We start from the raw sequence: 23668 nt of genomic DNA on the forward strand, positions 1-23668 counted from the left end.
CTGCTTTTGTTACAGATCTTCAGTTCTTGGTTACACTTTACCAGGGTTTAAGACACAAACAAGACACTTACTAGGCCCAGTTATCCAGCAGCCCCACCTCTCTACTCCGCTTTCTCCATGGGTTTTCTGCAAACCAGAAACGATGGCCTGGATTTGTGAGACAATTCTCAGCCCACATGGCAAAGCTGCACTTGACCATCCCACTCCTTTACCAACATGGCAGCCGCGCATGCGTCCTTCCACATATTCACACCCTAACAAAGATGGCGGCACCGAGCCACAGCGAAGGCGGCCGCCGCCGTTTTCCTGTTTACTGCGAACGCGGAAACGGAAATTCGAATTCAGGCCTACCGGGTTATCTGCGAAATCCACAAGACCACTGTTGTTTTTCCCCCCCCCGATTTTTTCTTTCGCGGGCACCTCCCCCAGGCCCCGTTCACGGTGGACGCTGCGCTCGCACTCAGCCCGATCACATGCGCAGTCAGAGTCCCGCCCTTTCTTCACTCCGATTGGTTGGAGGGCCGGGGCTCCGTCTCTGCTCGCCTTCCTCCTATTGTCCGGGACGTCTGTCAATCAGCCGGGTCCCATCGTCAGGTGACCCGCCCCGGCCTCAGGAGCAGGAGCAGCTGCTGTTGATTGTTCCGTTTGTCCGTTGGAGGTGGGGGGGCGGGGTTAGGTCCGAGCCCCGGCTGCTGATTGGTCCCTATTGGTCCTTTTGATGCGAGGGGGCGTTTTGAACAGGTCCGCGTGCTAGTTGCTGATTGGTCCCTTGGGATGAGAGGGGCGGGGGCAGACTCGAATGCGGGTCGGTGATTGGTCCGTTTAAAAAATGTGTTGCTGGGAGAGCGCAGCAGGTCAAGGAGAGTGTGTCCATCAGGCTCAGAGAAAGGGGAGTGAGGAGGGACCTGGGGGGAGGGGAGATGGAGGTGGGATAGGTGGAAGGTGGTCAAGGTGAGGGTGATGGGGGAGTGGGGAGTGGGGGGTGGGGGGATGGAGAGGTCAGGAAGAAGATTGCAGGTTAGGAGGGCGGTGCTGAGTTGGAGGGATTTGACTGAGACAAGGTGGTGGGGAGGGGGACATGAGGAAACTGGAGACGTCTGAGTCCATCCCGTGTGGCTGGAGGGTTCCCAGGCGGAAGATGAGGCGCTCTTCCTCCAACCGTCGTGTTGCTATGGTCTGGCGATGGAGGAGTCCAAGGACCTGCATGTCCTCGGTGAAGTGGGAGGGGGAGGTGAAGTGTTGAGCCACGGGGCGGTTGGGTTGGTTGGTCCGGGCGTCCCTGAAACGTTCCGCAAGTAGGCGGCCCGTCTCCCCCAATATAGAGGGGGCCACATCGGGTGCAGCGGGTGCAAGAGATGATGTGTGTGGAGGTGCAGGTGAATTTGTGGCGGGTATGGAAGGATCCCTTGGGGCCTTGGAGGGAAGTAAGGGGGGGAGGTGTGGGCGCAATTTTTTTGCATTTCCTGCGGTTGCAGGGGAAGGTGCCGGGAGTGGAGGTTGGGTTGGTGGGGGGTGTGGCCCTGACAAGGGAGTCGCGGAGGGAGTGGTCTTTCTGGAACACTGACAGGGGAGGGGAGGGAAATGTATCCCTGGTGGTGGGGTCCGTTTGGAGGTGGCAGAAATGATGACTGATGATACGATGTATCTGGAGGTCGGTGGGGTGGTAGGTGAGGACCAGTGGGGTTCTGTCCTGGTGGTGATTGAAGGGATTGGGTTCAAGGGCGAAGGAACAGGAAGTAGAAGAGATGCGGTGGAGAGCATCGTCAATCACGTCTGAGGGGAAATTACGGTCTTTGAAGAAAGAGGCCATCTGGATTGCTCGGTATTGGAATTGGTCCTCCTGGGAGCAGATGAGGTGAAGGAATTGGGAATATGGGATGGCCTTTTTACAGGGGGCAGGGTGGGAGGAGGTGTAGTCTCGGTAGCTGTGGGAGTCGGTCGGTTTATAGTATACGTCCGTGCTGAGTCGGTCGTCCGAGATAGAGATGGAGAGGTCTAGGAAGGGGAGGGAGGAGTCTGAGACGGTCCAGGTAAATTTGAGGTCGGGGTGGAAGGTGTCAGTAAAGTGGATGAACTATTCAACCTCCTCGTTGGAGCATGAGGTAGCGCCGATACAGTCATCAGTGTAGTGGAGGAAAAGATGGGGGGTGGTGCTAGTGTATAAACGCCATCCCATATTCCTAATTCTTTCCCCCTCACTTCCCTCCAAGGCCCCAAGGGATCCTTCAATATTCATCAGATTCAGCACCGCCTTCTTGACCTGCAATCTTCTTCCCGACCTCTCCGCCCCCACCCCCTCTCCGGCCTATCACCCTCACCTTAACCTCCTTCCACCTATTGCGTTCCCAACGCCCCTCCCCGAAGTCCCTCCTCCCTTCCTTTTATCTTGGCCTGCTTGGCACACCCTCCTCATTCCCGAAGAAGGGCTTATGCCTGCAACGTCGATTCTCCTGCTCCTTTGATGCTGCCTGACCTGCTGTGCTTTTCCAGCAACACATTTTTAAGCTCTGATCCCCAGCATCTGCAGTCCTCACTTTCTCCCTGTTTGTCCGTTGGCGACTTGGGGAGGTGGGCCAGATGTACGAGCGGGTTGCTGATTGGTCCATCGGCGGTGGCTCAGTGGTTAATGGCGTTGTCTTACAGGGTAAGGGTCCCGGGTTCGATTCCAGCCTCGGGTGACTGTCTGTGTGGAGTTTGCACATTCTCCCCCTGTGTCTGCGTGGGTTTTCTCGGTCCAAGGTACGCTGTTCAGGGACTGCACATAGTGTTCAGAGAAGTGTAGGTTGGGTGCATTGATTAGGTGTGAATGTAGGGTAGGGGAATTGGTCTGGATGGATATACTTTGGAGGTCCAGTGTGGATTTGTTGACCCAAAGGGCCACACAGTAGAGATTGTGTAATAAAAGAGCTGCAGATGCTGTAAATCAGAAATAGAAGTTGCAGGAAAAATTCAGCATCTGTAAAAATGTAAGAAAGATTAACTCTGATTTCTCTTCACAGATGCTGCCAGACCCTGCTGAGCTTTTCCATCAGCATTTAAAATGTGCGCTGGGCCAGGATAAGCACATCAACTGACCTCGGGCCTGGATGAGCACCTTTACTGTCCCGAGGCAGACGTTATCTGGACGCACAAACTGATGTAGAAGCTTGTGTTCCTCTGTGAAGAAGGGAAAAAAAAGGTTAGTGATGGCAAATGTTGGTCCCCCTCCAGCCACAAACAGGGCAAGGTATCAGACACAGAGGTGGCAGGTCATTTAAGTACATACCTTGACTCCCTCCTCAGAAAGGAGGATGCAAGTAAAAGTATTGAGGAACATTGTATATAGTGAGAGGAGGAATCAGATTGAAATTAGTATGGGAGAGAAATATGATGATGGGGAAGCTAATGGGATTAAAGGCAGATGAATCCCCGGTTCCAAAAATCTCAACCCCCTCAAATTATTTAAGAAAGTGACCTTAAATATGTCGGGTGCGTTGGTGGTTATCTGTCACCATTCTGACTGTGGAGCATTTTCCTTTGGACTGGAAGGTAACTAATGTCCCTGCGCTATTTTAAAAGGGGAGGAAGGAGAAGCGGAGAATTATCGGCTATTAAACTTGACATCAGTATCGCTAAAAATTCTAAAAGATTTAATCACGCAGCAGTTGGGAAAGAGTGACAGGATTGGACAGAGTCAGCATAGGATTACAAAAGCAAAGCCACGCTTCACAAACCTACTGGAACTGTTCAAGAATGTGTAATTATAGACAATAGAAATAGGTGCAGGGATAGGCCATTCTGCCCTTCGAGCCTGCACCACCATTCATTAAGATCATGGCTGATCATCCTTAATCAGTATCCTGTTCCTGCCTTATCTCCATAACCCGTAATTCCACTATCCTTGAGAGCTCCATCCAACTCTTTCTTAAACGAATCCAGAGACTGGGCCTCCACTGCCCTCTGGGGCAGAGCATTCCACACAGCCACCACTCTCTGGGTGAAGAAATTTCTCCTCATCTCTGTCCTAAATGGCCTACCCCTTATTTTAAAGCTGTGTTCTCTGGTTTGGAACTCGCCCATCAACGGAAACATGTTTCCTGCTTCCAGAGCGTCCAATCCTTTAATAACCTTATACGTCTCAATCAGATCCCCTCTCAGTCTTCTAAACTCAAGGGTACACAAGCCCAGTCGCTCCAATCGCAAATCACTGGCACGATGGCTCAGTGGTTAGCACTGTTGCCTCACAGCACCAAGGTCCCAGGTTTGATTTTAGCCTTGGGTGAATGTCTGTGTGGAGTTTGCACATTCTACCTGTGTTTGCGTTGGTTTCTTAGATTAGATTACTTAGTGTGGAAACAGGCCCTTCGGCCCAACAAGTCCACACCGACCTGCCGAAGCGTATACCACCCAGACCCATACTCCTACATTTACTCCTTCACCTAACACTACGGGCAATTTAGCATGGCCAATTCACCTAACCTGCACAATTTTTTTTGGATTGTGGAAGGAAACCAGAGCACCCGGAGGAAACCCACGCACACACAGGGAGAATGTGCAAGTTCAAAACAGAGTCGCCTGAGGTGGGAATTGAACCCAGGTCTCTGGTGCTGTGAGGCAGCAGTGCTAACCGCTGTGCCGCCCCAAACCGTGCTGGTTTCCTCTGGGTGCTCTGGTTTCCTCCCACAATCCAAAGATGTGCAGGTTAGGTGAATTGTCCATGCTAAATTGCCCGTAGTGCTAGGTGCATTAGTCAGAAGGAAATGGGTCTGGGTGGGTTGCTGTTCAGAGGGTCGGGGTGGACTGGTTGGGCTGAAGGGCCTGTTTCCACACTGTAGGGAATCTAATGTAATATCATCTTTCAACATAAGATAGTCCTGCTATTCCAGGAATTGACCTCATGAACCTATGCTGCACTTCCTCAATAGCCAGAATGTCGTTCCTCAAATTTGGAGACCAGAACTGCACACAATACTCCAGATGTGGTCTCACCAGGGCCCTGTACAGCTGCAGAAGAACCTCTTTGCTTCTATACTCAATACCACTTGTTATGAAGGCCAGCATGCTATTAGCTTTCTTCACTACCTGCTGTACCTGCATGCTTGCCTTCATTGACTGGTGTACAAGAACACCCAGATCTCGTTGTACTGCCCCTTTACCTAACTTGACTCCATTGAGGTAGTAATCTGCCTTCCTGTTCTTGCCACCAAAGTGGATAACCATACATTTATCCACATTAAACTGCATCTGCCTTGCATCTGTCCATTCACCTAACCTGTCCAGGTCACCCTGTAATCTTCTAACGTACTCCTCACATTTCACTCTGTAACCCAGCTTTGTATTATCAGCAAATTTGCTAATGTTACTATTAATACCATCTTCTATATCATTAATATATATTGTAAAAAGCTGTGGTCTGAGCACTGATCCCTGCGGTACCCCACTGGTCACTGTCTGCCATTCCGAAATGGAGCCATTTATCACTACTCTTTGTTTCCTGTCAGTCAACGAATTTTCAATCCAAGTCAGTACTTTGCCCCCAGTACCATGCACCCTAATTTTGCTCACCAACCTCCTATGTGGGACTTTATCAAAGGCTTTCTGAAAGTCCAGGTACACTATATTAAATGGATCTCCCTTGTCCATTTTCAGGGTTACATCCTCAAAAAAATTCCAGAAGATTAGTCAAGCATGATTTCCCCTTCATAAATCCATGCTGACTCTGACCTACCCTGTTACTACTATCCAGATGTGTCGTAATTTCATCCTTTATAATAGACTCCAGCATCTTTCCCACCACTGAGGTCAGACTAACTGGTCCATAATTTCCTGCTTTCTCTCTCGCTCCTTTCTTAAAAAGTGGTACAACATTAGCCACCTTCCAAACCGCAGGAACTGATCCTGAATCTATTGAACTCTGGAAAATAATCATCAACGCATCCACGATTTCTAGAGCCACCTCCTTCAGTACCCTGGGATGTAGACCATCAGGCCCCGGGGACTTATCAGCCTTCAGACCTAACAGTCTCTCCAACACCATTTCCTGGCAAATATAAATTCCCTTCAGTTCAGGTCCTTCAGTCACTGTTACCTCTGGGAGATTGCTTGTGTCTTCCCCAGTGAACACAGATCTGAAGTACCAATTCAATTCTTCTGCCATTTCTTTGTTCCCTGTAATATATTCCCCTGTTTCTGTCTTCAAGGGCCCAAATTTAGTCTTAACCAGTTGTTTCCCTTTCACATACTTAAAAAAGCTTTTACTATCCCCCTTTATATTTTTGGCCAGTTTACCTTCGTACCTCATTTTTTCTGTATGTATTTCCTTCTTAGTAATCCTCTGTTGTTCTTTAAAAGCTTCCCAGTCCTCCGTTTTCCCACTTATCCCTGCTATGTTATACTTTTTCTCTTTGACTTTATATGTTTCTTAACATCCCTCGTCAGCCACGGCCACCCCTGCCTCCTCATAGGATCTTTCTTCCTTGTTGTGGTCCTGTTCGCCGAGCTGGGAATTTGTGTTGCAGACGTTTTGTCCCCTGTCTAGGTGACATCCTCAGTGCTTGGGAGCCTCCTGTGAAGCGCTTCTGTGATCTTTCCTCTGGCATTTGTAGTGGTTTGAATCTGTCGCTTCTGGTTGTTAGTTCCGGTTGTCCGTTGCAGTGGCCGGTATATTGGGTCCAGGTCGATGTGTTTGTTGATAGAATCTGTGGATGAGTGCCATGCCTCTAGGAATTCCCTGGCTGCTCTCTGTTTGGCTTGCCCTATAATAGTAGTGTTGTCCCAGTCGAATTCATGTTGCTTGTCATCTGCGTGTGTGGCTACTAAGGATAGCTGGTCGTGCCGTTTCGTGGCTAGTTGGTGTTCATGGATGCGGATCGTTAGCTGTCTTCCTGTTTGTCCTATGTAGTGTTTTGTGCAGTCCTTGCATGGGATTTTGTACACTCCTGTTATCAGACAAGCCAAACAGAGAACAGCCAGGGAATTCCTAGAGGCATGGGACTCATCCACAGATTCAATCAATAGGCACATCGACCTGGACCCAATATACCGACCACTGCAACAGACAGCTGGGACTGACAACCGGAAGCAGCAGGTTCAAACCACTACAAATACAGGAGGAAAGATCACAGAAGCGCTTCACAGGAGGCTCCCAAGCACTGAGGATGTCACCTAGAAAGGGGACGAAATGTCTGCAACACAAATTCCCAGCTTGGCGAACAGAACCACAAAAACAAGCACCTGAGCTACAAATCTCCTCACAAACTTTGAATCTTTCTTCCTTTTTGGCATGAACTGATCCTACATCTCCTGCATTATACCCAGAAATATCTGCCATTATTCCTCCATTGTCATCCCTGCTAAGGTATTGCACCATTGAACTTTGGCTATTAGTTGGGCTATTCAGTAAGGATGAACCAGTTTACTTGGATATGGTTTGAGTTTACTTTGAAGTTAGAAGGCTTTCGAAAAGGTAACACCAAAACGATTAGCATGTAAAATGCATGGGATTGGGGGAGTGCACTGACATGGATAGAGAACTCCTTGGCAGACAGGAACATAGAACAGTGTACCGCACATGAATACACTGTTTGGCTGAACATGTTAAACTAATCCTCTCTGCCTGCCCATGGTAGGTATCCCTCCATTCCTTGCTTGTTTGTGTGCGTATCGAAAAGTTCCTTAAACGCCCTTATTGTACCTGCCTCCACCACTCCCCCTGGCAGTGCATTACAAACTTAACATCATGATTTGGAGATGTCTGTCTGTGTTGGACTGGGGTGAACAAAGTTTAAAAATCTCAACACCAGGTTATAGTCCAACAGCTTTAATTGGAAGCACTAGCTTTCGGAACGACGCTCCTTCACACTATCTCCTGATGAAGGAGCAGTGCTCTGAAAACTAGTGCTTCAGATTCAACCTGTTGGACTATAAGCTGGTGTTGTGATTTTAAACATAACATCGTGTGGGGAACAAAAACCTTGCCCCTCACATCTGCTTTGAACATTCCGCCTCTCACTTTAATTGCATATCCTCTAGTATGACATTTCAACTCTGGGGAAGATATTCTGTCAACTCTATCTATACCTATCATAATTTCATAGAAGTCTATCAGGTCTCCCCTCAGCCTCTGCTGCTCCAGATAAAACAACCCTAATTTGTCCAAGCTCTCCTTTTATAGCCCATACCCCCCCTAGCCTAGGCAGCATCCAGGTAAACCTCTTATACACGCTCTCCAAAGGTTCCATATCCTTCCCGTCATGTGGTGACCAAAATTGAATGCAGTTCTCTCAGTGCGGCCTAACCAAACTTTTATAAAGCTGAAACGTCACCTTCTACTCAAGGGTTAGGAATAAATGTTTCTTTTCCTGAGTGACTGGCACTGACTAAGAGGATACCACAGCAATCAGTGCTTGGACCCCAGTTATTCACAATTTGCCCATACAATGGCGTTAAGAGATCTGTTTTATCCAATTTTTATTTTTGAAGAGAGTTTCTGAGCCATCGAATCATACAGCATGAAAACAGATCCTTTGGTCCAACCTGGTTGTGTTTAGCTTAGAGTACTGAGTGTGGAAACAGGCCCTTTGGCCCAACAGGTCCACACTGAGGCACACCCACCCAGACCCATTCCCCTACATTTACCCCTTCACCTAACACTATGGCCAGTTCACCTAACCTGCACACTTTCTTTGGACTGTGGGAGGAAACCCACGCAGACGCTGGGAGAACGTGCAAACTCCACACAGCCTGAGGCAGGAATTGAACCCGGGTTTCTCCTGCTGTGAGGCAGCAGTGCTAACCACTGTGCTGCTGTCCCTATCCTACACTTCATCGAATTCCAGAGTCTTGAGCGTTCCTTATTTATTTGCTCAGCTATCTGTGGCTGTTCTTTCTGGAATTTCTCCACCTTTAGAGATTCCTTAAAACCACTTGCCTCACCAAGCTTTCAGTCACTTGCCCTAGTATCTGTTCTCTTGGCTTGGTGACCATAATCCCACAGTAAATTAGTACCACCTGCTTGCACTTGGGCCGTGTCCTTCCAACCATTTTTTTATTCATGTACTTGCCTCATCACTTATTCAAACGCTGTAACTGTACTTGCATCCGCCACTTCCTCTGCTCATTCCACACACAAACCATTCTGTCTTTTTTTTTTATCTTTCTCCTCTTGCCTTAATAATATATCCCTTATTCTTGAAATTCCAGAACCTAGGGAAAAGACACCTGCCATTCATCTTTCCTGTATGCCTCATGACTGTATAAACCTCCTGTAAGGTCACCCCTCAACCTCCTACATTCCAGTGAAAAAGTCCCAGCATATGCAGCCTCTTGTTGTAACTCAAACCTGACAACACCCTGGTAAATGTCTTCTGAATCCTCTCCAGCCTAATTAGGTGACCAGAACTGCACACAACTCCAGAAGAGGCCTCATCAACATCCTGTATAACCTCAACAAAACGTCCCAACTCCTATATCTGGGCAATGAAGGCAAACATGCAGAAAGCCTTCTTAATAACCCCACGTGATCCAAGTTGTGTTACAGCCCTAGCTTATCCTTTTAATTATGTAAGTCCTGTCCTTGTTTGTTTTACCAAAATACAATCCCTTGCTCTTATCTAAATTAAACACCATCTGCCACTCTTCAGCCCAATGGATCAAGATTTCTTTGTAATCGTAGATAATGTTCTTCACTGTCTGCTATACCAACAATCTTGGTATCCTCTACAAGTGTACTAACCGTGCCTTCTCTTGTCTCATCTAGATCATTTATATAAATAACAAACAAAAACGGAGGATGATCCAGAGAATACACATGCATCGAATTCAGAGAGTGACGGTCATGTGCTCATCATAAGAGACCCCATTCCAGTCACTTTCCAAAGCTGGTAAGAGTTGGAGATTTACAGGATCTTATTTGTGCCATTTTACCAAATCCAGAAGCATTTGTTGGGTGGGGAGGGGAAATGGATATTATCAAGGACAAGTTAGATTAGATTAGATTCCCTACAGTGTGGAAACAGGCTCTTCAGCCCAACCAGTCCACACCGACCCTCCGAAGAGTAACCCACCCAGACCTATTTCCCTCTGACTCATGCACCTAATGCTATGTGCAATTTAGCTTGGCCAATTCACCGAACCTGCACATCTTTGGACTATGGGAGGAAGCCCACAGAGACAGTTGTCCAAGGCTGTAATTGAACCTGAGACCCTGGTGCTGTGAGGCAGCAGTGCTAACCACTGAACCACCATGATTAAGGTATAAAGGATGAATATTAAATTTTACCTGATAGGATTGGATAAAGATCACTGGGCGGGGACTGTTGTGAAGCATCAGTATGATCATGGGCCAGTTGGTTAAATGTCCTCTTTCTTGTATCAAGTATTTGAAATATGGAAACGATGATGACAGAGGATTTCTTTCAAAGTTTAATTCTGATGAAATCAGAAAAATGTTCTTTTCTAAAGAAACGTACAAAAGCAACTCACAATAAATAGTGCCATTAAGGAAAGGAAGTTCCACAAATGTGACAATGTGGTCACTTTAAAAAGGTTATTTTGCCCTAGTGTTTTTCTTCTTTCTTTTGAGGTATAAAGGCAGAGGTGTCAAAATGTCTACTTTAACAATGACAGGGGACTGACTAGTCTTTTAGATTAGATTATCTACAGTTTGCCCCAAGTCCACACCAACCCTCTGAAGAGTAACCCACCCAGACCCACTCCCCTCACCTATATCTCCCTTGAGTAATGCACCTAAATTGCCCCATAGCATTAGCATGGCTAATTCACCCTAACCTGTACATCTTTGGACTGTGGGAGGAAACCGGAGCACCCGGAGGAAACTCGCGCAGACACAGGGACAATGCAAACTCCACACAGACAGTCACCCGAGGTGGGAATCGAACCCGGGTCCCTGACGCTGTGAGGCAGCAGTGCCACCCCAGTTCAGGTGTGTGTTGTTTTTTCTCTCTAGTTTGGTTTAAGTTGTCACAGTCACAGAAAGTGCTGCAGTGCCAAAAGGTTCCATACTTCAGCAGCTGATGGCTGGGCAGCTTTTCTCCCTGAAATCTCTCCTGCCTGTAAGCACCTGTGTTCGAATATATCTTTTGTTACGGGCTGTATTTGTGGGATGTTATGGAAATTGGAACAACACCTTAGTTAAGGTTTGTTTGTGGTGGAGAGGGATTGAGTTTCCTGAGCCATGAGGTCATGTTACAGCTGAACAAAACTGAGTAAAGAGCCTACCTCTAATATCTGTCCTTTTTCTATCACCCCTCAATTTAAAGCTATGTCCCCCCCCGTGCTAGCCATCACCAGCTGAGGAAAAAGGCTCTCACTGTCCACTCTATCTAATCCTCTCTTCATTTTGTATGAAGAATGTGATTAATGTCTAAATCCCTTCTCACAGCAAGAGGAAATGAACAGTTTCTCTCCCAAACAAATGTACTTGTGTCTCAGCAGGATTGATAACTTAGGGATAACCCTTCCCACACTCAGGTCACGTGAATTGTTTCGTCTGAGTGTGAAGGTGCTTGTGTTTTCGCAGGTTAGGTGGCTGAGTGAATACCCATCCACAGTCAGAGAATCTGAATGTTTCCTCACTGTGAACGTGCTGGTGTACGCAAGGTGAGGTGATCTCCTCAGCCAAGACGCACAGTGAGAGTGCTTAGAATCCTAGAATCCCTACAGTGTGGAAACGCTCTTTTTTTTTGTCCCAATGAATCCACACCGATCCTCCAAAGAGTATCCCACCCAAACCCATTCCCCTACCCTATTACTCTGCATTTCCCCGTGACTAATGCACCTAACTAACCTCCATATCCTGAATGGTATGGGGCAATTTAGCATGACCAATTCACCCTGATGTTCACATCTTTTGACTGTGGGAGGAAACCACATTCTCTCCATGGGGAGAATGTGCAAATTCCACACAGATAACCGCCTGAGGCTGGAATCAAACCCAGGTCCCTAGCGCTGAGGCAGCAGCACTAAGCACTGGGCCATCGCGCTGCCCCAGACAAATCAAATTTCTCTACCTGTCTCAGCAGGATTCGAACTTAGGTCCCCAGAACATCAGCTGAGGTTCTGGATCAAGTCTCCAGTGATAATACTACTAGTCCATCACCTTTCCATCCTGAACGTGCTCTCATCAGGGCTGAGTTATTGGTGATGTACTGGAACATTGAAAGCAGTTGCTGCATTCAAGACAATTATAAACTCTTTCATCAGCGTCAACTCATTGGTTTTTCCCACAGCTGGTCTCCCCCTGTATAAGTCTGTTACTGAGTTTTCACCTCCTCACATTCCCACACTTCCACTGTTTTTCCCGCTAGCGACTGCATTTATGTTTTGATCGGCCAGAAGATTGGTTGAACCCTTGTCCTTGGAGAACACGTATGCAGTTTCTCTATACTGTTTCTTCCATGTAGGGTGGCTCAGTGGGTACGCACTGCAGCCTCTCAGCACCAGAAACCCAGGTTCAATTCTTGTGGCCATCTGTGTGGAGTTTGCAAATTCTCTCAGTGGGTTTCCTCCAGGTGCTCCGGTTCACTCCCACAGTCCAAAGACATGCAGGTTAGGTGGACTGGCTGTGCTACATTGCCCGCACTGTCCAGGGATGTGCAGGTTAGGTGGGTTAGCCACAGGAAAATGCAGGATTACAGCATAGAGTAGGGGTGAGTCTGGATGGGGTGCTGTTTGGACGATTGGTGTGGACTCAATAGGCTGAATGTTTATAACAGAGTCTGGGCGGCACGATGGCTCAGTGGTTAGCAGTGCTGCCTCACAGCACCAGGGTCCCGGGTTCAATTCCAGCCTCGGGCGACTGTGTGGAGTTTGCACATTCTCTGTTTGCTCTGGTTTCCTCCCACAGTCCAAAGATGTGCAGGTCTGTGAATTGTCCATGCTAAATTGCCTGTGGTGTTAGGTGCATTTGTCAGAGGGAAATGGGCCTGGGTGGGTTTCTCTTTGGAGGGTTGGTGTGGGCCGAAGGGCCTGTTTCCCCACTGTTGGGAATCTAATATTTTCCCAAGCTGACTGGATTTGCTTACCTGCTTATTCTCGCCATCATGTTTAGAATGTGAGTGGTACATTCACAGTTTTCCAACCCTCTGGGTAATTTCCAAAATCCAAGGGCACAGGAAGGTTATTGCCAGTGCATCCGCTAAGTCTGTAGCTCCTTCCTGCAATATCCAGGGATGCAGCCCATCATTTTCAGGTGACCTATTTATCTTTCAGCCCCAATCGATTCCCTATACTTGTGCTTCCTCTGACATTCACTTCTTTCCCATTATTATTTCATCAGCCTCATTCTCTAAGCATCCTATGTTCACTTTGCATTCTCTCTTTTGTGGGGTGTAGGTTTGCTCGCTGAGCTGTAGGTTTGATATCCAGACGTTTCATTACCTGGCTTGGTAACATCATCAGTGGCGACCTCCAAGTGAAGCGAAGCTGTTGTCTCCTGCTTTCTATTTATATGTTCCAGGGGTTTGTGGTGATGTCATTTCCTGTTCGTTTTCTGAGGAGTTGATAGATAGCATCTAGATCTATGTGTTTGTTTATGGTGTTGTGGTTGGAGTGCCAGGCCTCTAGGAATTCTCTGGCATGTCTTTGCTTAGCCTGTCCCAGGATCGATGTATTGTCCCAGTCGAATTGGTGATTTTTTTTCATCCGTGTGTAGGGCTACGAGGGAGAGGGTCGTGTCTTTTTGTGGCTAGCTGGTGTTCGTGTGTCCTGGTGGCTAACTTTCTTCCTGTTTGTCCTACATAGTGTTTGTGGCAGTCCTCGCATGGAATTTTGTAGATGATGTTGTTTTTTTTTCCGTGGGTTGTACTGGGTCTTTTGAGTTTGTTAATCTTGGTTTGAGTGTTGGTGGGTTTGTGTGCTACTAGGATTGCGAGGGGTCTTAGTAGTCTGGCTGTCATTTCTGAAACTTTTTTGATGTATGGTAAGGTGGTCAGGGTTTCTGGCTGTTTGGTGTGCTTCTCGTGGTTGTTCTTGAGGAATCTGCGGACTGTATTTTTTGAGTATCCGTTCTTCTTGAATACGTTGTATAGGTGGTTCTCCTCTGTTTTCCGAAGTTCATCTGTGCTGCGGTGTGATGTGGCTCGTTGGAATAGTGTTCTGATACAGCTTTGTTTGTGTGTGTTGGGATGGTTGCTGGTGTAGTTAAGTGTTTGGTCAGTGTTTGTCGGTTTCTGTATACGCAGGTATAAAAAATAGAAAGCAGGAGACAACAGCTTCGCTTCACTTGGAGGTCTCCACTGATGATGTTACCGAGCCAGGTAATGAAACAGCTGGAGATCAAACCGACAGCTCAGCAAGCAAATCTACACCCTAAACCTCAACCTGAGCTACAAACCTTGCATCTCTCTTTTGTATTTTGCACATTTAAAGAGGGTTTTGCTGGACCTCTTGATATTACTTTCTAGTTAACCCTCATTGTATATTTTCTTCCTCTAATATTCTGTGATAATCGTTAGTTCATTTAAAAAACTTTCCTGATCCTCTGTCTTACTGCTAATCTTTGTATGTTTCTGTTTTCAATTTGATGCCATCCTTAACATCTCTGGTTAACCTGTGTTCAAACTGTAGCTAGATTAGATTCCCTACAGTATGGAAACAGGCCCTTCGGCCCAACAAGTCCACACTGACCCTCCGAAGAGTACCCCACCCAGACCCATTCCCCATATTTACCCCTGACTAATGTAGCTAACACTGTGGGCAATTTAGCATCACCAATTCGCTTAACCGGCACACCTTTGGGAGGAAACTGGAGCTCCCGGAGGGAACCCACGCAGACATAGGGAGACTGTGCAAACTCCACACGGACAGTCACCGGAGGCTGGAATCAATCCCAGGTTCCTGATGCTGTGAGGCAGCAGTGCTAACCACTGAGCCACCGTGCTGCCCCAATAAGTTTGAATAAGTTTGTTGTCAGTCATGGATTATTTTGTTAAATGTTTGACAATTTCACCAACTACCTTTCCCCTCTCCAGCCAGCTGTCATTTATAATTATTTTAATTAATTAATTAAGATGCAAAACAATTGTAATCATGAGATTCACAACATATTGTTCATGGAAATTGTCCTAAACAAAATCTATGAAATCTTCTTTATGCCTACTTCTGTCAATTTGATGTTTCCAAGACTAAAGTCAACCGTGATGAGTTAATTTGGGGTCGGCATGGTGGCCCGGTGATTAGCACTGCTGCCTCACAGCACACGGGACTCCAGGTTCGATTCCAGCCTCGGGGTGACTGTCTGTCAGTTGGACTTTGCACATTCTCCCCTCATCTGCATGGGTTTCCTCTTGGAGCTCCGGATTCGTCCCACAGTCCAAAGATGTGTAGGTTAGGGAGGTTAGTCATGCTAAATTGCCCACAGTGTTCAGGGATGTGTAGGTCGGGGTGGATGGGTTGTGGGAAATGCAGGGTTATTCAGGTGGGAAGGGGTGGATCTGGGCGGGATGCCCTAGGAATGCCCTCAATGGGCAGAATGACCTATTTCATCATTGTAGAGATTCTGTGAACTGCCTCTTTATATACCCTCATTTTCAGTAAACTAGACTACCCTGAAACTTGGGGGAATAATAGTAGTGTTGTCCCAGTCGAATTCATGTTGCTTGTCATCTGCGTGTGTGGCTACTAAGGATAGCTGGTCGTGTCGTTTCGTGGCTAGTTGGTATACATGGATGCGGATCGTTAGCTGTATTCCTGTTTGTCCTATGTAGTGTTTTGTGCAGTCCTTGCATGGGATTTTGTACACTACTGTTATAGGACAAGACAAACAGAGAACAGCCAGGGAATTCCTAGAGGCATGGCACTCATCCACAGATTCAATCAATAAGCACATCGACCTGGACCCAATATACTGACCACTGCAACGGACAGCTGGAACTGACAACCGGAAGCGGCAGATTCAAACTACTACAAATGCCGGAGGAAACATCACAAAAGTGCTTCACAGGAGGCTCCCAAGCACTGAGAATGTTACCTCGACAGAGGACGAAACATCTGCAACACAAATTCCCAGGTCGGCGAACAGAACCACAACAACGAGCACCCGAGCTACAAATCTTCTCACAAACTTTGAGCCTTCACTATTCTACCTACCCGTAACTCTACTTTCAAGGGGCTATGAACCTGCACTTCAAGGTCTCTTTGGACCTTACCATTAAGATGTAGAAGCCCTGCTGAGATTTGCTTTCCCAAAATGCAGCAACTCACATTTATCTAAATTAAACTCCATCTGCCACTTCTCAGCCCATTGGCCCATCTGGTCCAGATCTTGTTGTAAACTGAGGTAACCCTCTTCGCTGTCCACTACACCTCCAATTTTGGTGTCATATGCAAACTTACTAACTATCCCTCCTAAGCTCAGATCCAAATCATTATATATAAATGCCGAAAAGCAGTAGACCCAGCATCAATCCTTGTGGCACTCCACTGGTCACAGGCCTCCAGTCTGAAAAACAACCCTCCACCACCACCCTCTGTCTTCTACCTTTGAGCCAATTCTGTATCTAAATGGTTAGTTCTCCCTGTATTCCATGAGATCTAACTTTCCTCACCAGTCTCCCATGGGGAACCTTGTTGAATGCCTTACTGAAGATCACATCCACCACTCTGCCCTCATCAGTCCAGTTTGTTGCTTCTTTAAAAAATTAATCAAGTTTGTGAGACATGATTTCCCATACTCAAAGCCATGTTGACTATCCCTACTCAGTCCTTGCCTTTCCAAATACATGTGCATCCTGTCCCTCAGGAACCTGCCCACCAAGTTCAGGCTCCCTGCTCTATAGTTCCCTGGCTTTTCCTTACCACCCTTCTTAAACAGTGGCATGACTTTAGCCCACCTTCAGTTTTCCAGCACCATTTTTTAGTCACTCGCCATGTTAAGATATCTCAGTGGCACAGTGGCTTAGTGATTAGTACTGCTGCCTCGTAGTCCCAGGGACCCAGGTTCGATTCCAGCCTTGACAGTCTGTGTGGAGTTTGCCCATTTTCCTGGTGTCAATGTGTTCGTCTGAGTGCACCGGTTTCCTCCCACAGTCCAAAGATGTGCAGGTCAGGGTCAATTGGCCATGCTAAATTGCCCGTAGTGTTAGGTGCATTAGTCAGAGGGAAATGGGTCTGGGTGGGTTACTCTTCGGAGGGTTGGTGTGGACTTGTTGGGCTGAAGGGGCTGTTTCCACACTCTAGGGAATTTAATCTAATCAAACAGAGAACAGGAGGACTAAAATTCACCTACGTCAGTAAGCAATAGCGATTCCCCAACAAATGAGAATGAGAACTAGAAGCCACTCTGGTCAGTTATCCAAAGACACTGACATTATTTGATGTGTTTGTGTTGCATTGACCCACCACCCTCTAATTATATAATTGAACACTACTCTCCATTCTATCAATTTAAACCTATATCCACATACTAAATTCGTTTATACAATTCTAATAGCTTTTTTTTTCAACTGTTGTTCCAACATCGGGTAGACCCTCCTTCTTAATTTAAAACTTACAACACAGAAAAGTTTTATCCTGCGTCATGATCTGTAAAAATCAATTGGCCAAGAACTCTTTAAAGTAAAAATTAACAACTTTATTCTCTGTTATACGTTAAGAAATAATTAACTAACCAGTATTTACAATTTATTTCTCTCACCTGTCTTTTACCTTCCCTTCTACAATACTAATCCAATAAAACTCCCAATTAAGATTTACTAAGCCACATTTCTTATCTCAACCAGACAGCTGTCGGTTCTTGTCTTCAGATCTTCCTGTATCTTCTTTTTTCTCCTTCTTAGGAATTTTTGCAGTCTCTTACGTGCTAGGACGTGGCAGATCCCCTCTCAGCTGTTCAATTTTCCCCCGGTCTTGTACCTCAGAGTATTGGATTGTGTCATTGGCTTTTAAGTTTGTCAATATACTCAATTCAACCTTTGGAATTTTTTTTATCGGAGTATAACTTAAACTGATTGGCCGGATTCAAGTTTGTTGTCTCCAATGCAACGAACATCTCGAATTGTTCAACCCAGTGTAACATACATTGTTGTCTTATTGAGAACACTTGGTACTGTGTCCAGCAGTTCTGCTTTAACTCTCTTAAAAATACAGCTACACTACCGATATATTATTATCCACAACCAAGCAGTACCTGTACCCAGTGTCCTTGTACAATCCACCAGCTCCCGCTACCTGTGGGAATTTTTAACAGGGCTGAGTGGCTGCTACAAATTTTGGTGGTCTTCGCTTGTCACTGAAAATTTGTAGGATCTCCAACGTCAGGACAAACATTTGGCAGCAAAGTACAGTGCTGTATTTGAGCTCCTGGTCCAGGGTTTGTTTGCCTCTGTCGGCTTTCCCTGTTTTTTTTTTCCTTTTATTACTTTTGTTCTTTTCTCTTTTAAAACCCTTTTTTAGTGTCTTCAGCAAGGCGAGAGCAGGCTTGGACTCACAAGCATGCACCACAGCAGCGGCAACAGGAAAGTGCGAGCCCTGCAGCGTAGTAGAGAGAATGAGCTCAGCTATCCAAGATGGCAGAACCAGCATGGTTGGCACTTCTGCTATAAATCAGATACAGGAAGAGAAATTGCTGGAAAAGCTCAGCAGGTCTGGCGGCATTTGTAGAGAGAAATCAGAGTTAACACTTCCTGATTTACAGCATTCGCAGTTCTTTCTGTTTTTACTTAGTGCGCGTCTAATAAATTACCAAGTTGGAGTGGTTCTGAAATCTGTCCTAAAAATCCAACTGTTTGAGGAAGACGACCCTGCCATCCAATCTATTTGTCTATGGGAATAGATATAAACAGAGGAGAACCTGATGAAGGAAGAGGCAATTTATTTTGACCAGAATCTCTCAATCCCTCACCAGCAAGGAGGATCAGGGGAGCAGGTGTATTTGAATATCTTCAAGTTTATTCTCAATCTCACATTGTCCTGATTTGTTCGATATCCAGGATTAGAAGAAAAGTTCCTCCATCAAATACTGGGAAGACTGAAGTCTTCAGACACCACAACAAACTGCAAGGTTTTTTTTTCCATCTCTTGGTAACTGCCTCAAGCCAGACGTTTCAGAACCAAGGCAAAATATTACACCCACATATCCCACCTATCATCGCAAGACCATCTGGTCCCACCTCCCTAACGAGAATAGAAGGTGTTAGAACTATTCAGCAGGTCAGATGGTGCCTGTGGAAGGAGAGTAAAACTTTTAGCTCACAACGACTTCCATCAGAGCTCAGGGAAAGTGAATAAATCGCAGGGTTTGAGGAAGGGAACAGGACTTGGGGATCAGAAAAAGTGGCTGTAGGATAGAGTGGATCCACCTCATTAACATCAGTAACTTTTACCTCAACCTCAGTTCAACTGTTTCTGAATCTCTCATCCTTCTTCCTGCAGGGCCCCTAGTCTGTTCAACACTGACACCCTTTTGTCTAACCTCTGACATTCTACCACCACAAGCGGGTGATAATCCAAACCCAAAAGTTGTTAGTCACAAGATACCCCTTTTCACCAATGATCATTTTGTCCACTGATCTACAAAGATCTCCTGCTCAAGCACCATTTCAATTTTAAAATTTGCACTCTTGCAATCCCAGAAGCAACAGACAAACCTGATGACTTCCACATTCAAAGGTCAATGATATGATATAGTGGCTCAGTGATTAGCACTGCTGCCTCACAGCACCAGGAACCTGGGTTCAATTCCAGCCTCTTCCCCCCCACCACCCTATGTGTGGGTTTCCTCCGGGTGCTACGGTTTCCTCCCACAATCTAAAGATGTATAGGTCCGGTGAATTGTCCATGCTAAGTTGCTCGTAGTGTTAGGTGCATTAGTGAGGGGTAAATGTAGAACAGAGAAATGGGACTGGTGTGGGTTACTCTTCAGAGGGTCGGTGTGGACCAAAGGGTATGTTCCCATACCGGAGGGAATCTACTATGATATCCAGGACCCAGTGAATGCACTGAGGTTGGACAGTCTTGAGCTCATGTTTAGGTTGAGCTCCCCATCTACAGATACTTCTTGTTTAATATCACGTCACAGGAAGTTCCAAAACATAATTTATAGAAGTTCACAACATTGCTTCTTCGTGCTGAGGATGAGTCACAGAGATCTGGCAGCACAGAGAAAGGCCCTTCAGCCCATTACCTCCATGCCGATCAAACAGAACCACCTAACTGTTCCAATCCATTTCCCAACACTTGGCTATAACCTTATACAGAGAAACCTCGATTATCCGAATGAGATGTGTGAGCACTATTTTGTTTGGGTAATTGATTTTACCTTAAACATGGGAAGCCATGCTGTTCTAATACTGTGCTCTCCCAGAGAATTTCTATGAGTCTGCCATTGCAACAAACTAATTCTTTCAGTCTGCAAATCTCAGGTTAAACTGAGAAGGACTAAATCCTTACCGTCACGTAAATACTGTATGTGAAATCCCAGCATTAAACAAGGTCCCAGGGAGCTTCTGCGATCGCAAGAGCATTTCTCAGTTTCCGGGAACTCAGTGTCACGATCGGAAGACAGAAGCACAGCCTCAGGCGTGCATTTACGTTCTCAGCCTTGTTTTTAATGACCAGTAAAGTGATGGCAATACCCTGCACTGTACTGTAAAACACTTACTTTTGCGAAGGGCAGTGTAATTAACCCTAACCTAAAATAAAAATCCAGTCGCTGATGCTTGAGCTGCTTGTGTTTCTTTCTCTTTGCCAGCGTTTTCATCAGTTCTTTTCTCATCAGAATACATTTGCCACTTGGATGTAACGTTTTTACAGGATCTTGAGATCTTCTTTGGATAGTCCAAAATTCAGATACGAGAGGTTCCTCTACATACCTTGGCATTGCAAGTGTCCATCTGAATTCTTCTTAAAGACCAGAGGGTTTCTGCCTCTAACATGCTTACGGGAAATGCGTTCCAGATTCCCACTGTGCTCCGGGTGAAAATATATCTCCTCACATTTCCTCTAAGTCTCTTGCCCATTACCTTCAATCTATTCCTCCTGATCACTGATCCCTCTCTCAAGGGTAAAGTTTGCTTCCTGCATACTCTATCTATGCCCCTCATACTTTGATATGTCTCAATCGCGTCTCCTCTCAATCCCTTCTGCTCTGGGGCAAACGACTACAGCCTGTCCAATCTCTTTTCGTAATTGAAATTCTCCAGCCTGGGAAACACTCTTCTGTAAATCTCCTCTGCACAGTCCTATCACCTCCCTCCAGACTTGTAAACAATACTCATAACTGCGCTGTCCGCAACATTTCAGACAGTTCCAAAATCGCCTGCTTGATCTTAAGCTCTCTGCCTCGGTGATGAAAGCATGTATCCCACATTCCTTGTTAACCACTTTATCCACCTGCCCTAATACCTTCTGGAACTGGTGGATGTGTATGCCAAGGTCCCTCTGATCCTCGGTGCTTTCCAGTGTCCCATGGTTTATCATAGCTTGTTTGCCTTATCCAAATGCACCATCTCTCATTTATCAAATTGAATTCTGTTCGCTGCTGATCAGTCCACCTAATCACTCTCCTCTGACTAAGGCAACTCTCATCATTAGTTCCAACTACATCAATTTAGAGTCATAGTGATGTACAGCACGGAAACAGACCCTTCGATCCAACTCGTCCAGGCCGACCAGATATCCGAAATGAATCTAGTCTCAGTTGCCAGCATTTAGCCTATATCATTCTAAACCCCTCCTATTCATGTATCCGCTTTAAGGTTGTAAGTGTACCCACTCCACCACTTCCTCTGGCAGCTCGACCATCTGCATGACCAAGTTTTCTCTCAGGTCTTCACCCCTCTCACCTTAGACCCATGCCTTCTAGTTTATTTTTTCTTTTGTAGCATCTACAAATTTACTGATTAACCCTCCTGTTTTCAAGTTTAAATCGCTGTATAAACCACAAATGACAAGCCACCCAACACTGATCCATGTGGTACCTCATTGAATGCAGGCTTACAGTTGGAAGAAAACACTTCTCAACCATCACTCTCCACTTGCTGCCGCTGAGCTGACTGTGAATCAATTTTGCTAAATTTCCTTGGGTCCTTTAGTCTGACACTTTTGTCATCTCACTGTAGAAGACTGACAATGCTTGCACCCTCACATACTTCACTGTTGTCAACAGCTCCTCAACTGTGTTTCTGGGTTCACTTTGGTTAGCAACACCATCAAAGTAAAAGAAACTGCTATAACTCTGAAAACAAACAAAAAAAAATTTTGGTGAAGTGAGGAGTGATCGAGAATAAAAGGAAGGTAGGATTTGAAGGTTGATTCACACTCTGAAGTGCAAGAAAAAAGTCCAAGATGTGAAAAATTATGTGGGGAAAATAGCACAACACCAGGTTATAGTCCAACAGGTTGATTTGGTAGCACTAGCTTGTGGAGCACCGCTCCTTCATCAGGTGGTTGAGGAGAGATAAAGCTGATACATCAGCAGCACATGGTCAGGCCATGAGCAGCAAGAGAAACCTCACTCAACACTGTCAACAAGAGCGAAATCGTAAGCGGAGCCAGGTTTGCCAAGGCCACAAAGGTTGATGGAGTGGTGGGTCGTGTGGAGGGCTGTTCTAAGTCGCAATGTGGCATTGACAGGATGCAGAGCTGGACTGCGAAGTAGCAGATGGGGTTCAACCTGGAAAAGTGTGAAGTGATTCACTTTGGAATTACAGGGTTAAAGGAAGGAGCGGAGGAATCTTGGGTCCATGTCCATAGATCCCACCGAAGTTTAGATTAGATTCCCCTACAGCATGGAAACAGGCCCTACGGCCCAACCAGTCCACAACGACCCTCTGAAGAGTAACCCACCCAGACCCATTTCCCTCTGACTAATGCAGCTAGCACTGTGAGCAATTTAGCATGGCCAATTCACCTAACCTGCACATCTTTGGACTGTAGGAGGAAACCAGAGCATCTGGAGAAAACCCATGCAGACACGGGGAGAATGTGCAAACTCCACACAGACAGTCACCCAAGGCTAGAATCAAACCTGGGATCCTGGTGCTGTGAGGTAGCAGTGATATCCACTGCGCCACCGTGCTGCTATTAAGTTGATGGGGTTGTTAAGAAGGCATGTGGTGTGTTGACTTTCATTAGCAGGGATATTGAGTTTAAGAGCCGTGATGTTATGTTGCAGATCTGTAGAGACCTGGTTAGACCACACTGAGAATATTGTCTTCAGTTCTGGTCACCTCATTATAGGAAGGTGGACATGCTTTAGAGAGGAGATTTATCTTGATGTTGCCTGGACTGGAGGGCATGTCTTATGAAGAAGGGTTGACGGAGCTAGGGCCTTTATCATTGGAGCAAAGAAAGATGAGAAGTGGCTTGATAGAGGTGAATCAGATGATGAGAGGCATGGATAGAGAGGAGAGCCAAAGACCTTTCTCCCAGGCGGAAGCATCTATCACAATAGGGCATCATTTTAAGGTGTTTGGAGGAAGTTATAGAGGAGATTTCAGAGGTGGGTTCTTTATTCAGAGAGTGATGCGTGCATGGAATACACTGCTAACAGTGGTAGTATAGTCAGATACCTTAGGGGCATTTAAGTGGGTCTTGGATAGGCACGTGGATGATAGTGGAATGAAGTGTATGTATGTTGGTTTGACTTAGAGTAGGACAAAAGGTCGGCACAACATTGAGGGCCTGTAGTGTGCTGTACTGTTCTATGTTCTAAAATCCTAATGATATACTG

The 23668-nt window shown here is 46.1% G+C and overlaps 1 long non-coding RNA gene across 2 annotated transcripts; it reads left to right on the forward strand.

Annotated features, from left to right (window-relative positions):
- Positions 1 to 675: 675 nt before the first annotated feature.
- LOC132828660 (uncharacterized) lies at positions 676 to 20575 on the forward strand. Of its 2 annotated transcripts, none has more exons than XR_009646137.1 (4): positions 676 to 741; positions 3000 to 3178; positions 9737 to 9860; positions 18391 to 20575. It is a non-coding gene; the product is annotated as an uncharacterized LOC132828660 (long non-coding RNA). The 2 variants fall into 2 exon arrangements; XR_009646138.1 differs by lacking the exon at positions 676 to 741 and adding an exon at positions 1726 to 1855.
- Positions 20576 to 23668: the final 3093 nt, after the last annotated feature.

This window comes from Hemiscyllium ocellatum, chromosome 27 (assembly GCF_020745735.1).
Source record: "Hemiscyllium ocellatum isolate sHemOce1 chromosome 27, sHemOce1.pat.X.cur, whole genome shotgun sequence".
NCBI classification, from domain to species: domain Eukaryota; kingdom Metazoa; phylum Chordata; class Chondrichthyes; order Orectolobiformes; family Hemiscylliidae; genus Hemiscyllium; species Hemiscyllium ocellatum.